At 40.6% G+C, this 13,458-nt stretch overlaps 1 protein-coding gene across 2 annotated transcripts in view; it reads left to right on the top strand.

The window, feature by feature from the left end:
* Positions 1-13,458, top strand: part of LOC106057416 (frizzled-5-like) — a 253,179-nt gene that overhangs the window by 55,315 nt on the left and 184,406 nt on the right. The window contains exon 1 of one of the 2 annotated variants that reach the window (XM_056013414.1): positions 9,330-9,492. The exons of the other annotated variant lie outside the window; for it this stretch is intronic. The gene's annotated coding sequence lies outside the window, so the exon portion shown is untranslated. Of the gene's footprint in view, positions 1-9,329; positions 9,493-13,458 lie in introns of those variants that run through there. 2 annotated transcript variants of the gene reach the window in all.

The raw sequence follows: 13,458 nt of genomic DNA, 5'->3' as shown, positions 1-13,458 counted from the left end.
CCAAGCAGACCTGTGGTTTCTCGAAATAGCCAAGCAGACCTGTGGTTTCTCGAAATAGCCAAGCAGACCTGTGGTTTCTCGAAATAGCCAAGCAGACCTGTGGTTTCTCGAAATAGCCAAGCAGACCTGTGGTTTCTCGAAATAGCCAAGCAGACCTGTGGTTTCTCGAAATAGCCAAGCAGACCTGTGGTTTCTCGAAATAGCCAAGCAGACCTGTGGTTTCTCGAAATAGCCAAGCAAACCTGTGGTTTCTCGAAATAGCCAAGCAAACCTGTGGTTTCTCGAAATAGCCAAGCAGACCTGTGGTTTCTCGAAATAGCCAAGCAAACCTGTGGTTTCTCGAAATAGCCAAGCAAACCTGTGGTTTCTCGAAATAGCCAAGCAGACCTGTGGTTTCTCGAAATAGCCAAGCAAACCTGTGGTTTCTCGAAATAGCCAAGCAGACCTGTGGTTTCTCGAAATAGCCAGGCAGACCTGTGGTTTCTCGAAATAGCCAAGCAGACCTGTGGTTTCTCGAAATAGCCAAGCAGACCTGTGGTTTCTCGAAATAGCCAAGCAGACCTGTGGTTTCTCGAAATAGCCGAGCAGACCTGTGGTTTCTCGAAATAGCCAAGCAGACCTGTGGTTTCTCGAAATAGCCAAGCAGACCTGTGGTTTCTCGAAATAGCCAAGCAGACCTGTGGTTTCTCGAAATAGCCAAGCAAACCTGTGGTTTCTCGAAATAGCCAAGCAGACCTGTGGTTTCTCGAAATAGCCAAGCAAACCTGTGGTTTCTCGAAATAGCCAAGCAGACCTGTGGTTTCTCGAAATAGCCAAGCAGACCTGTGGTTTCTCGAAATAGCCAAGCAGACCTGTGGTTTCTCGAAATAGCCAAGCAGACCTGTGGTTTCTCGAAATAGCCAAGCAAACCTGTGGTTTCTCGACAAGGTCATTTTTTGATACTTAAGTCTTGATTTCAATTCCACTTTAAACGATGTGCTGGTATGAAGGAAATTGTTGAGTCTTAATACTAATAAATATAGGATGTATGCCATACGTGTTGCCTCCACGATAGAGTGCAACTGTGTCACGTGCTGAGGACATGTCTGTCCTTCGTTGATGCTTCTGTGCAGTTAAAACCTTCTCGTGTCTCAGGCAAGGTTCGTGCGGCTACTTTGATCTTTTGCTCACTCTCTGTGATAGTTGTTTGGCGCCCTTCTCCAAAGTCAGTTTGACATGATATAGGATTAATGGAAAAAAAAAAGTAAAGTTCCCCTTTCATACCTTGTGACATATAGGTCAGATGATGTAAAGGTCATCTGTTTCTGTGGCCCACGGTTATCGAGGGCGTCATGTGACCAGCACAACGACCATCCGCCTTTACTTTTCCCCAACTAATGTCGGGTACCCATTAGAGCTGGGTGGACTCAGAGGTCCCCAAAGATCCCAAAATTAAAAATCCCAGTCTTCACCAGGATTTGATCTCGGTGAAGACCAGTTCAGAAACCAAGCGCTTTAATTCTCAGCCACTGCGCCTTAATACTTTGACAAATTCACCACCGTCTCTGCAAACACATAGAATGTGTTCGATTTGCTGTAAATATACGCAGACAAATTCAAGCTATCACTAGAACTCAATGTGCCACTTTATTCCATTATATTATATACTAGACATATGTTACCCGCGACCCGCGGGTCTTTATTTGCGCATTACTGTCGATATAGTCACTGAGAGTGTTTTGTAAACAATTAAACGAAATAATAATGTAATAAGTAAAGCGAATGTGTCAATGTAAAAATAGTGTGAATGAAGCTATCAAATCAAAATAGCTAATAGGCTTAAATCCATTTTTTTTTAATTAAAACATTTGCTTTTGAATAATCTAGTGGATTGGATTTAGATGTATGTTAAACGTAGCTAATGATCCTTTCACGTTATTTCTGTTTCGCTACGAAAATAAAATTAGTTTTGAGAAAATGGGTTTACCCGAAGGAAGTCGATACATTCTTATCTATTAAAAACGAAAAGAGCGATAGCTATGTTAAATGAATGGGATTATAAAGTGAATAATTAAACGAAATAATGTTTAGTACGCGATTCATGAATGAATATAGATCTAGGCCTATCTCAACTCGGCTTCGCAGCTTTCGTAAACGAATGTAGCTTTAGAAAACCAAATTTGAATGTTTATTTGATCAAAATATGAAATGAATTTACTTTAATTAATATGTTTATGTGTTAAAGTATAAAACTATCTGTTCGAAGAGAAGTTTTATCATCTTAGAGTTGAATTAGAGTTTTAGATCTAGGGACGGGATTATAAAGTAAACAATTAAACGAATTAATATTTAGTACGCGATTCATTACGGAATTGTCTAATGAAAGAATGTTCGTCAGGAAATCTGTAATCACAGATATAAGGAACTAATTAATGTAAAAAATGCTTTTGAAACACAAAATTGAAGGTTAATTTTATTATATAATGAAATCAATGGATCTTCTTTTGTCTTTTCATGTGTCAAAGTAAAAAACTATCTGCGCAAAGTGTATTTCTTAAAATTAGATCTAGGTCTAAATCCTTTCTATCTTTTCTCATGTCAACATTGTAGACATGGCCTAGATCCATAAAATACTATAGCTGTAATAGAGTCGGACAACTTTTTTTTTTTTTTGAGGGTCTTAAGTTTGTTTTAGGGCTACAATACATACACTACGGTCTAAGTTGGTACCCAAGGAACATTCCTGCCTAGTTTTATCAAGATTGGTCAAGCGGTTTTGATGTCTATAAGTAACATACATACATACATACATACATACATACATACCCCTCACATTCTACTTTATAATATAGATTGTTATAACTGCTCCTACACGGACTCATATGGTGCGTACCAGTTCACTGTAAGACACAAGACATGAATAGTTTAGAGATGAATGTTGACATGGTGCGTACCAGTGCACTGTATAAGACAAGCATGAATAGTTTAGAGACGAACGTTGACAGGAGAGAAGAAGCGGAGTTTCGCTCCAAGTCTGGAGCTGATGGAGAAGCTATACTAAAAAGACACTCTTATAAATCTCTAAGTTTGTGATGTCATGTGAATAAAGACTTCCTATTTGTTTGTTTTTTTCTTTATTGAAGAATTTTAACGCTAAACTAAATCATGTCAAGGCCGCTAAATTGATCTTCCTAATATCCAACTAAATAACATTGACAAACAGAAGAGCTTAACAAACTTGATCTAGCAGAGCTAAATTGTGCACGAAAAATCAGTTGGAAAAAGTAAAGCTTATCAAGACTTCCTTTATTTTGTACATCGGATACACCCCCAAAAAAAGCTTATCATTTATGGGTCTTCCGCCATGTTTGAAGATCCCCACCATTACCTTAAAAGATCTCTAATTCAATTTAAAAAAAATGATAGATCTTCATACAATAATAAGATTATAGCTATAAGATAATGAACACGTCCTTTATTCCGTACACCCGATACACCATACAAAAAGATCACTACTTGTGAGTTTTCCGCCGTGTTCGAAGATTCCAATGTTATCATAACAGAACTCAATTAAAAAATTCGATAAAAGAACAGATCTTCATACAATAATATGAACATATATCGAGAAGAAATATTTATACTAGCGATTAAGCGTGGTTTAAAAAAAATAGAAAAAACAATTTGAAAAACAATGGTAACTAAGAATAATATCCACTGATAAGAAAAGGGAGATAAGGGTGGTCTATAAATTCTGTTGAACTGCCGGAGTTGTCGTTAATAGTAAACACTTGTGTGTCACCATTGTTTCATTGTTTAGATTTTGTGACGCGCGTGCCAATTTGAAAGTCGCGTCATTCGATCAGGTTCCGCCTGGCCTCAGAGCGAGCCGCGATGGCTTTGTGTCTGGGCTGTGCCTGTTTTGTCGCTATGCGACAACGAGTACAGTCTTTTTTAGGCTAAGACACATATGTACAGTGTAGATCTCAATTGTCTTTAGCTTGAATCCTGCCGATCAGCGGAAGAGCTTCGGGCAAGGATGTAACGATATTCCTATCTGAGATCGTTTTTTTTTTAGTTTCTCCAGTTGGAGACCCGACAATAGGAGTGCATTTTTCCAATGGAGAACACATTTTTTTTCGGGAGCTTTTCCTTGAAGTAGGAAAAAGTTGTAGCCCATGTGGAGCAAGGGCCGATAAACGAGTTTTTATAGCCGACGGTCAACGCGGGGATCATGTGGGCAGCACAACCACCAACCACCCCAAACCTGCGTCAGGCACCCAATAGAGTCGGGTGGACTCAGAGGCATTCTTAAAATCCCTAAGCTCAAGGTCCCAGTATTCACTGGAATTCGAACACGAGAATTGTGGTTTAGAATCTTAGCACTTAGCCAATCGGCCACCAGGCATAATCAGCACTGTGTATGCCAGAGAGGAAGAACTGAGAATATCTTACTTTTCCATGGCACAAGCTGCAGAAGGTCCTACAGACCAGCAGTAAGAAAAATCTGGCTAGATGACGAAGGACTGTTATAACTAAGCTTCGAAGCTCACATATAGGAAGCGGTGTGAGATTCATGTTAGCTCACCCTACGAAAAAGCTGCCACAAAAAGGTTTTGATCTAAACACTTAGGATAGGGTTAACAAACGTTCAAAAGTTTGTAAACAATGGTGAGGTCGGAGACGGCGGTTGAGGTTTTCCATCCTTTGAAACTCTTGTGTCCCTATGTCATTAGTATTAAAAGACCCACACACATACACACTCGCTTTTCTCTTGTTTCAAGACATAGCTTCCATTAACTTATTAAGCGACGTTATTTTATATTAATGTTCTCCCTCTCGAGGTTAGCTTCTAGTCAAGTGTAACGTTACGTTATAAGAAGGCCCCAGGCCCTGTTGGGACAAGTGTGTGTCTGTAGTAATGTGAAGATATCATGTGACGTTCAGTTCAAGTGCTAACTTCTATAGTATTAAGTGACTGGGAAGTTTAAGTCGTTATGAATGTGCCAAAACTAAATGGTGAGACGATATGGGTGTTTAGTTTAAGGTTAAAGGTAAAGGGTTAAAGGTTAGGGTTAAGGAGAGCATGTTCCTTTTTTTTTTAACTGGTAAGGTAAGAAAGGGGGCTTGGGACCCAATTGGCTGGTGTGGAGCGTATGACTTACAACGTTTGGGTTCGAATCTTGCTGGAGATGGAAGTAATAACTCGGAAATTTTTTTTGCAGAATTTTTGCGCTTATGGAACAGAGCACAAAGAATTGTATACCTGCAAAAACCAAAAGGCAGGCGACCCAAAGGCAGGTTAGAGCTTCCAGTGAGCTGTAGCGCCAGTGGGATGGATGGATATTCGTAAAGAAAAGACAACGAGGCAACATTAAATGAAACATTAGTAGGGGCGAAGAAATATTAGAAATAACTAAATCTGAACATTTGAATTTAAATGTTTAGCTTCGCTTTCGTGTGCCGCCTTCAATGACACTGTGTTTCTATGAGCGTGCGTAGGTGTATGTTGGCTAGACGAATGGTGGAAGATAGACAGAAAGCATCACGCCATTTTGGCATGATTCGGCACTGGACACTGTCCGATAGGAGCTTACTTCGCTAGGATCCGGGAGAACCACAAACCACGATCCCAGATGTAGACACTGTCACACGGAAGACGAGGCAGTAGACCACATCCTCAACGACTGCAGGGTGCTCAGAAACACTTTCGAAGATACGGCTTGTCTTGGAACAGGTGCATGCGGGAGTCTTGCCCTGTACGGAGACAGACATGCCCTACAGAACACTGCCAGATACCTGGACCATGCTATAAGGGATTAATCTCAGCACGGAGCCTTAGTGCATGGAGGCTTACAAATGATTGTTTTTTTTTTTGTTTTTTTTTTTTGTTTTGAGTAAGTCAGTGTTTTGCCCATACGAACATATGTTCTAAATGTGTGTGTCTATTAAATGAGTTTAGTATTTGTTGCAATTCACATTCTTTTATGAAACTATGTATGGACTCATATTACTGACAACATTGTTTAAGGATGTCACTGTAATACGAGATTCTATCCAGGTCCACGCAGTATAGGATGGGGAAAGGGAGGGAGCCAACATCTGTAGAGGAGGCAGCCATCTAGCAGCGTGTCATTACCTTTTAGGTGTGAAAACAAGAAGACGACGAGGCGCCCCATTGCTTGGGAGGCGCCCCATGCCTGAGGTGCGACCCATGCCATCCCCTCTTCCGCTTGACGTGTTAAGTCTAACTACCTCCACTCAGGTAACATTGTAACAGAACGGCATGCAAATGTTTCGACATTTAAACTGACCCTATTTCTTTGTTTTTGATCAAAATGTGAACATAAAACTGCCTAATTTTTTTTATTTATTTAACAAAGCACAGTTTGTCTCTGATCCAATTAAGTCTTGATGTTATATAATCATGGTAGTTCCATTGTGTGTTAGGAATACACATATAGTCCATATAGTTGTGAGTGAAGTAAGACGATAGAGTAGATTCATTGACTTCTAACTGTAGGGATAAAAAGATTATATAAATCCATATATCTGTTGTTGTTGTTTTTATATCGTTAAGCGACGAGACCATATAATTGTAAGTCATATAACTTTAGGTCAAATAAGGTCATGCTTGGAGTTCATATAACTGTAGATAAGGTCATATGTCGAGGTCATTTCACTGCAGTTCAAATAAGGTCATGTGGCGATGCCATATGTCAATCATTCAAACTTTGTTAGCTCAGAGGGTAAGTTACCTAACCGAAGGAGGTCATTACCTTATGAGCAGGGCAAGAAGATGTGCAATACTTCTTTGGTTAACTTTTTTTTGGAGGGGGGAGGGGGGCGCTGTGTTGCTAGTACAACTACCTTTTGTTTAAAGATTCAAAATCTCTGCCACTATTTCTAAAAAATGTTTTAAAAATGTTTTACATGTTTCGGATGTGCCTTCAGATTTGAAGATAGTTTACTTCCTAGTCCAAACCTTCCGCAGGACGACGGGGGGATGGGAGCGGGCAGGGTTGGAACCCGAGACCATCGATAAATCCGAACGACAGTCTAGCGCACAAACCGCACGACCAGGCAGCCATCCTGACCAGGCAGCCATTTCTGTCTGCGTTCCGTCGAGATTTAAACTCGAGTCTCTTGCCTGGAGAGATGAAGAGTTTTCCTCCTATCCAATTATAATCACTATGTAGAATAGAACATTGTCCCTTAGGAGTGTCATAAAGTTTTATACAGGTCCTCCTTTTAGCTTGCCTATCACTCGAATACAGCTACCATCTCTTGAAGAGCTTTTTTCATGAAAGACGCCTTTCCAAAACACTCTCGATTCTTAAAGATAACCTGCACCCATTAAACCACTGTTACATAAGATCTGAACGAAGTGATCGTCTCCTTTCCATTAGGACTAAAACCGAAAGATTTAAACACTCCTTTATCCCACTTTCGGTCAGAGTGTTACAAGATCAGCTGTCGTCATCGAGAAGTACATAGAAGTCAAATTCATAAAGCGCTGGTGGTGAATGTGTATGTGTTTCATGTGTGAATGTTGTTGAGATCATTTTCAGACGTGACATATGGTTGATTTCGTATAAATGAGATGAAAGCCTGGGCTATGGTTGAAATGTTGTCGTCCCCTCCCCCCAATCCTATCCACGCAGCTCCTATGTTCTAGGAGCGTCAGGATACATTTTGGGAAAGAATCGGCGTCGCCGTTTCCTCGGGTTCGAACCTTTCCCTTGTTTGGGTATAGCCCCAAGGTGGTAGATATTTGAATATAAAGTTTCCCTTCGCTTAGGTGGGTAGCCCGGCAAGGCTAATAACCACCTTCTGCACCAAGCTTACTGGTTTAGGAGCCGGACCAAATATTTGAGCCACACGTAGAGACCATGAGTTGGACCGGTTGCCAGAGGCTATTTCAGAACGCAATGCTATTGACAGCACTTTATAAGGAAGTGTATGGCTTAATTCCATTATCATTTCCGGCAATAACAACCTTCTGGAACCGACAACTCTTTAACTACTCTTTAATGTAGTTGGTATAGCTATAACAATAACCAACAGAAAAAAACAACAACAAATGTTTGGAAACTTAACTATCAACGTGCAAGTATCAAGTCAACACACTCATGTGTACAGAAAGGGAGGGGGGGGGGAGAGAAAGATACACACAGCCAGTCTGGAAGGCTACTTAACATACAATAAGTCATTCATGACTCCAAAAGAGCTGCCTCGATTTACTGTCATAACTGTATTGTTTACAGTAGCCCTTACACTCAGCTGATACGACCACTTTGAGTTTTAATAGCTACACCAGTGGTCCTCACACCAACTGTCAATGTAGACCCGAAAATAAAACACCTCCTTATGTTATATTACTCTATAATATTTGGAAGTATATGTGCTCTATCTGTCGTTTTAATATATAGAGATATTGATGAAAACATTTAAAAGTTAGCTCTAGGCGTATGAACAGCACAGAACTAATGAGAACTTAATATCCAATAAGTACAGTCCACTTGTGTCCAAACGATCAGCAGGACACAATAACGGTCAAGAACAGGAGGACACTAATTATATATTCCGACGGGCTAAGGATGTACGGAACACTTGTTGTATACCAATGGTCAGCTTAACATGGGATACAAAAGGTTTCCCGAGGCTCAACGCTTCGGGATAGTTGTGTCGCGACTATAAACAGGACATATCAACAATCTACAGGACAATTATTATATCCTAAGGACAACAATCCAAAATACATTTAGAGTGTTCCCATAGTTAATGCTGCGATTAACACTTAATTTGTCCCTATGGTCCACTGAGGTAACATACATTGTAGTGAGAAAAAACAACAACACGCTAATTAAACCCACAATAAAAAAAAAAACTATTCCAAACAAAAAAATATGTGCATATTCACTTTGCAGCTGAACAGGGCATAATAGAATGTGACAACACGTGTTTCAGAGGCTAAAAATTGGGATAATGAAATTAGCCCTTGTGGAGCAGCACCAGAGAATGCCACCACGACTTTCAAAGCTGCATATTCTATCAGGGGCCCGAACAAGGCACGGGCCTTAAAAATCCTCCTTTAGAACAAAAACTATAATGGAGAGCTACCTGATCTGGAAACCACTGCGTGGTTCAACTAAGAGATGTAGGATTACTAGTCTGAACCCTCCCTCCAACATAAAAATGAGACGGAACAAGAAGAAGCTGAGATATACCTTCGAAGTTTGAGACTCCCTGTGTAGACCTAGTGGAAAGTGGTCTATTCCAGATGGAACCTGTAACAAATGTTTGTAAATTGGTCACGCTTGGTAAAACAAGCACACTGCGACACTGTTATACTGTTACACTTTGACTAGTAACTGGGCATCGAATGCAGATGTATGCACCCTTATAGCATGTTTTGTTTCGTTGACCTTTTGTTTGTATTCCTTGTTTTGTAGATCGGATATGTTATAGCAAGATGTTAACATAGCCTGGGCGTCTTGGGGACTACAATAGCAGGTCAGAGAACACTTTGTTTTACCGTTTGATTGATTGCCTTCGAAATGACGCATAAATGAGGTCGTTGTTTTATGAGTAGTATTAGGAAATGTTCATTTATGTTTTGTTTGACTAAACTTATCATTAATCTTGTAAGGTTAAAAGTAAGCTTAATATGTGTATACATTGATGTGACCTAATAATCGCAAGGACAAGCGGTGGCTGAATGGTAAAGCGGTCGGCTTCCGAACTGTTGGTCCCGGGTTAGGATCTTTGTGAAGATTGGGATTTTTACCAGCTCTAATAGGTACCTGACATCAGTTGTGGAAACGTAAAGGCGGTTGGTCGTTGTGCTGGCCACATGACACCATGGTTAACGTTGTGTCACAGAAACAGATGACCTTTCCATCTTCTGCTCTATAGATGGCAAAGGTCTGAATGGGGAACTTTACTTTTTTCTTGTAATCACCCCAGAGTTGACTAAATGTGATGTCATATCCGGTCAAACGTTTTTTTTCGTCTCGGGTTCGAATTCTAACTTTCGGGAGTCCACCCAACTCCAATGGATACACATATTTGTTGTGCTGGCCATATGATACTTTCGTTAACCGTTGGCCATAGAAATAGGTCACCTTTACATATCTACCCTTTAAATAGCTAAGTCTGAAAGATCTACTTTTTACTTTTCCTATACAAAGACAAAGTTATAAAGAAAACTAAAATCATAACAACTTTTTGTAAACGTTGAATTAAACATACGTAACGCCTCTCTCTCTCTCTCTCTCTCTCTCTTGATATCCTGCTAAGAACAGCTGCTGACCGAGAAAAGTGGAGGGATTTGGTTACCCGAACTTTCATAACACCCCTAACGACGAAAGTCAAAGGTCAGATGATCATTATAATAATAGTGAACAGAAGAAAGCTATGTAGTATTGGATTAAAACCTAACATGTTCAACTAAATAACCCAGGGACACCATAAACTAGAACATTGTGTTTCTTACAAGACATCCTGGTCATGAGAGTACAGCACCGCTAGTCTCGGCTTTTCACGTCCGTAGGCAGCCATAGATTTTGAAAGCATTGAAACATCGTGTCCAGACCGATGGCCAGTTTATCAAAGAATTATCTGAACATGTCGACGGGATTATCAGACATCAATCACAAGGGGGGGGGGGGAGGGGGCGGGGAAGATTCAGAAATGGTGTACTTTCAGAATAACTGATGCCACGGTCAAGGTCTTTGGTCTGCGTGAGCATTGACCTTCATCTCACCTCAGCGGCAAATGAACATGATGGAATGTGGCTCGTGGACACTTGATGGGGTGTGAACAGGGCGAGATAAAGAGGTGGTGGTACTTAATGGGAGATTCTGAAACACTTCTCCGTCTGAAGTGCAGGGTTCTAACGAAGGAGGTGGCCATTTAACTATAAGATCTTTGAGGGCGAAATAACAAAAGTAAGAATCAAACAAAGGGTCTTTCATTACACAAGTTTTTCTCAAATCTGACGAATATTTTAAAATTGAACTGAAATCGCATTACCAATAACAACTTAAATTTAGGTTTAAGAGTCTGACATTCCTAACTGCTTATATTAGCTGTAAGAGTCTCACATTCATAACAGCTTACACTAGATGCAAGAGTCTCACTTTCATAACAGCTTAGATGTACGAGTCTCGAGTTCGAATCCCAATGAAGACTGGACTTTTAGAACCTCCAACTTCAATTGGTTCTAGACAGTAGTTGTAATTGCTGTTGTCGTTGAGCTGGCCTTACGACACTCTCGTTAACAGCCGGCCATAGATGCAGATGAGCTTTACATCAGCTGCCCTTTGAATCGGGGGGTCTGAAAAGGGGACCTGTTACTTGGTGTTTACACGCTGACATCTCTTACAGAACACCAGGATATGGAATCGTTGTTACGTTGTCACTGTGCTGGACACACGATAGCCTATACAACAGACTTGTCTCTTAGAATAAGTCGTTGTGTTGGACACACGATAGCCATTACAACAGACTCGTTTTAGAATAAGTCGTTGTACTGGACACACGATAGCCTATAAAACAGACTCGTTTTAGAATAAGTCGTTGTACTGGACACACGATAGCCAATAAAACAGACTCGATTCAGAATAAGTTCTTGCGTCTTTCAAAAGAAATTTCAAGATAACACGAAATATCTTTGTAATAGGTAAAGCTCCACAAAAGCTATTTAAAGAAAAATAAAATAACCAAGCGTCATGTCATATGACATAATCTAAATGACACATATTTCAAACTGACATACAACGAGAAAAATGCACAAGTCAAATGACTCCACCTTTTTCTTTACGACTATAATAATAGGCAAATAGAAATACAAAAGAAATATCTCGTTGAAAAAAGAAAAGTCACTTTGACTGGCAAGTTAGGCCAAACAAAACTTTCGGCTCTGTCACGGAGCCTGTCACGGAGCCTATCAGCGTGACAAAGTCGTTAAGCTGATCTGGTGGTTAGATAGGGATTAAGATAACGACTGCGGCGAGCTTTTCACGTCGCCTGGTTGTTAGGCTCAATTCTGCAGCGGATCTCACGCGGCTCGGGAATCGGCCAGTTCTAGGTCGCCTCATTGTTAGGGCTCAATTCTGCAGCGGATCTCACGCGGCTCGGGAATCGGCCAGTTCTTGGTCGCCTCATTGTTAGGGCTCAATTCTGCAGCGGATCTCACGCGGCTCGGGAATCGGCCAGTTCTTGGTCGCCTCATTGTTAGGGCTCAATTCTGCAGCGGATCTCACGCGGCTCGGGAATCGGCCAGTTCTTGGTCGCCTCATTGTTAGGGCTCAATTCTGCAGCGGATCTCACGCGGCTCGGGAATCGGCCAGTTCTTGGTCGCCTCATTGTTAGGGCTCAATTCTGCAGCGGATCTCACGCGGCTCGGGAATCGGCCAGTTCTTGGTCGCCTCATTGTTAGGGCTCAATTCTGCAGCGGATCTCACGCGGCTCGGGAATCGGCCAGTTCTTGGTCGCCTCATTGTTAGGGCTCAATTCTGCAGCGGATCTCACACGGCTCGGGAATCGATGAGCTCTTGGTCCAGCATCTGAAGCACTATGCTCTGATTTGGGATTTAAAGTCAGGACGTTCCTGAAAAAAAAAGAGAAATAGTAACTGTTTAGTTATTTTCTTATATGGGTAAAAAATGTGACTCTGGGGTTGTCATTTTAGGTACTTTGTACAAGTAATGCTGGTTTGAGTCGTTTCGTCTTCTATTATTACTTCCCTTATGCTACGATATTAACAAAGGTAAAGTAAACTGAAGTTTCACTTTCAGACCTTTCAGGACTTCTGGGTTTTTTTTAGGCCCACGGTTCCAGCACAACGACTAACCGTCTTTACTTTTCCCCAACTAATGTCAGGTACCCATTAGAGATGGGTGTACTCAGAGGCTCACAGGCGCCCAAAGATCCCGGAATTGAAAATCCCAGTCTTCACTTGGATTCTTTTTTCTATTGCTTGTTTATCATTTTATTTGAAAATCTCTAATAATGTTCCTCCATTCGTCTTCCAACGTTTTAGTAAATGTTCCATTATATTGCCACCACACTTGTCCATTTCGCTTTCTTTTCTTTTTCAAACTTTTTGTAGAATGTTTACCGGACCTTTAAAAAAACAAAAACAAAATGTAAACAAAGAGAGGTTAACTCTGATTAACTTGAGTATAAAAGTTGCCTCCTTCAAGACTATATCATTTCAATGTTTTAAGCTTTCAAAAAAAAATAAAAAGGTAATATCAAGACCTAGATCTATATACTGTGCAAGCCTATCTCAACAATAGTGCTCTTTTTAAAGTACTTATCATATAACACTACGTTTTAGAAGCCCAAAGTACGAGCCCCCAAATAGAATATTTCGTGCTTGCATTTCAAGAAACATTTCCTAAACCTGTGTTACAAACACATTGTTTTACAAACACTAGGATTCCGCGAGGCTTGAATATGTATTCTATAGGA

Source organism: Biomphalaria glabrata, chromosome 16 (assembly GCF_947242115.1).
Source record: "Biomphalaria glabrata chromosome 16, xgBioGlab47.1, whole genome shotgun sequence".
NCBI classification, from domain to species: domain Eukaryota; kingdom Metazoa; phylum Mollusca; class Gastropoda; family Planorbidae; genus Biomphalaria; species Biomphalaria glabrata.
Note: the sequence above shows the minus strand (reverse complement) of the source record. Positions and strands in the feature narration are given on the sequence as shown.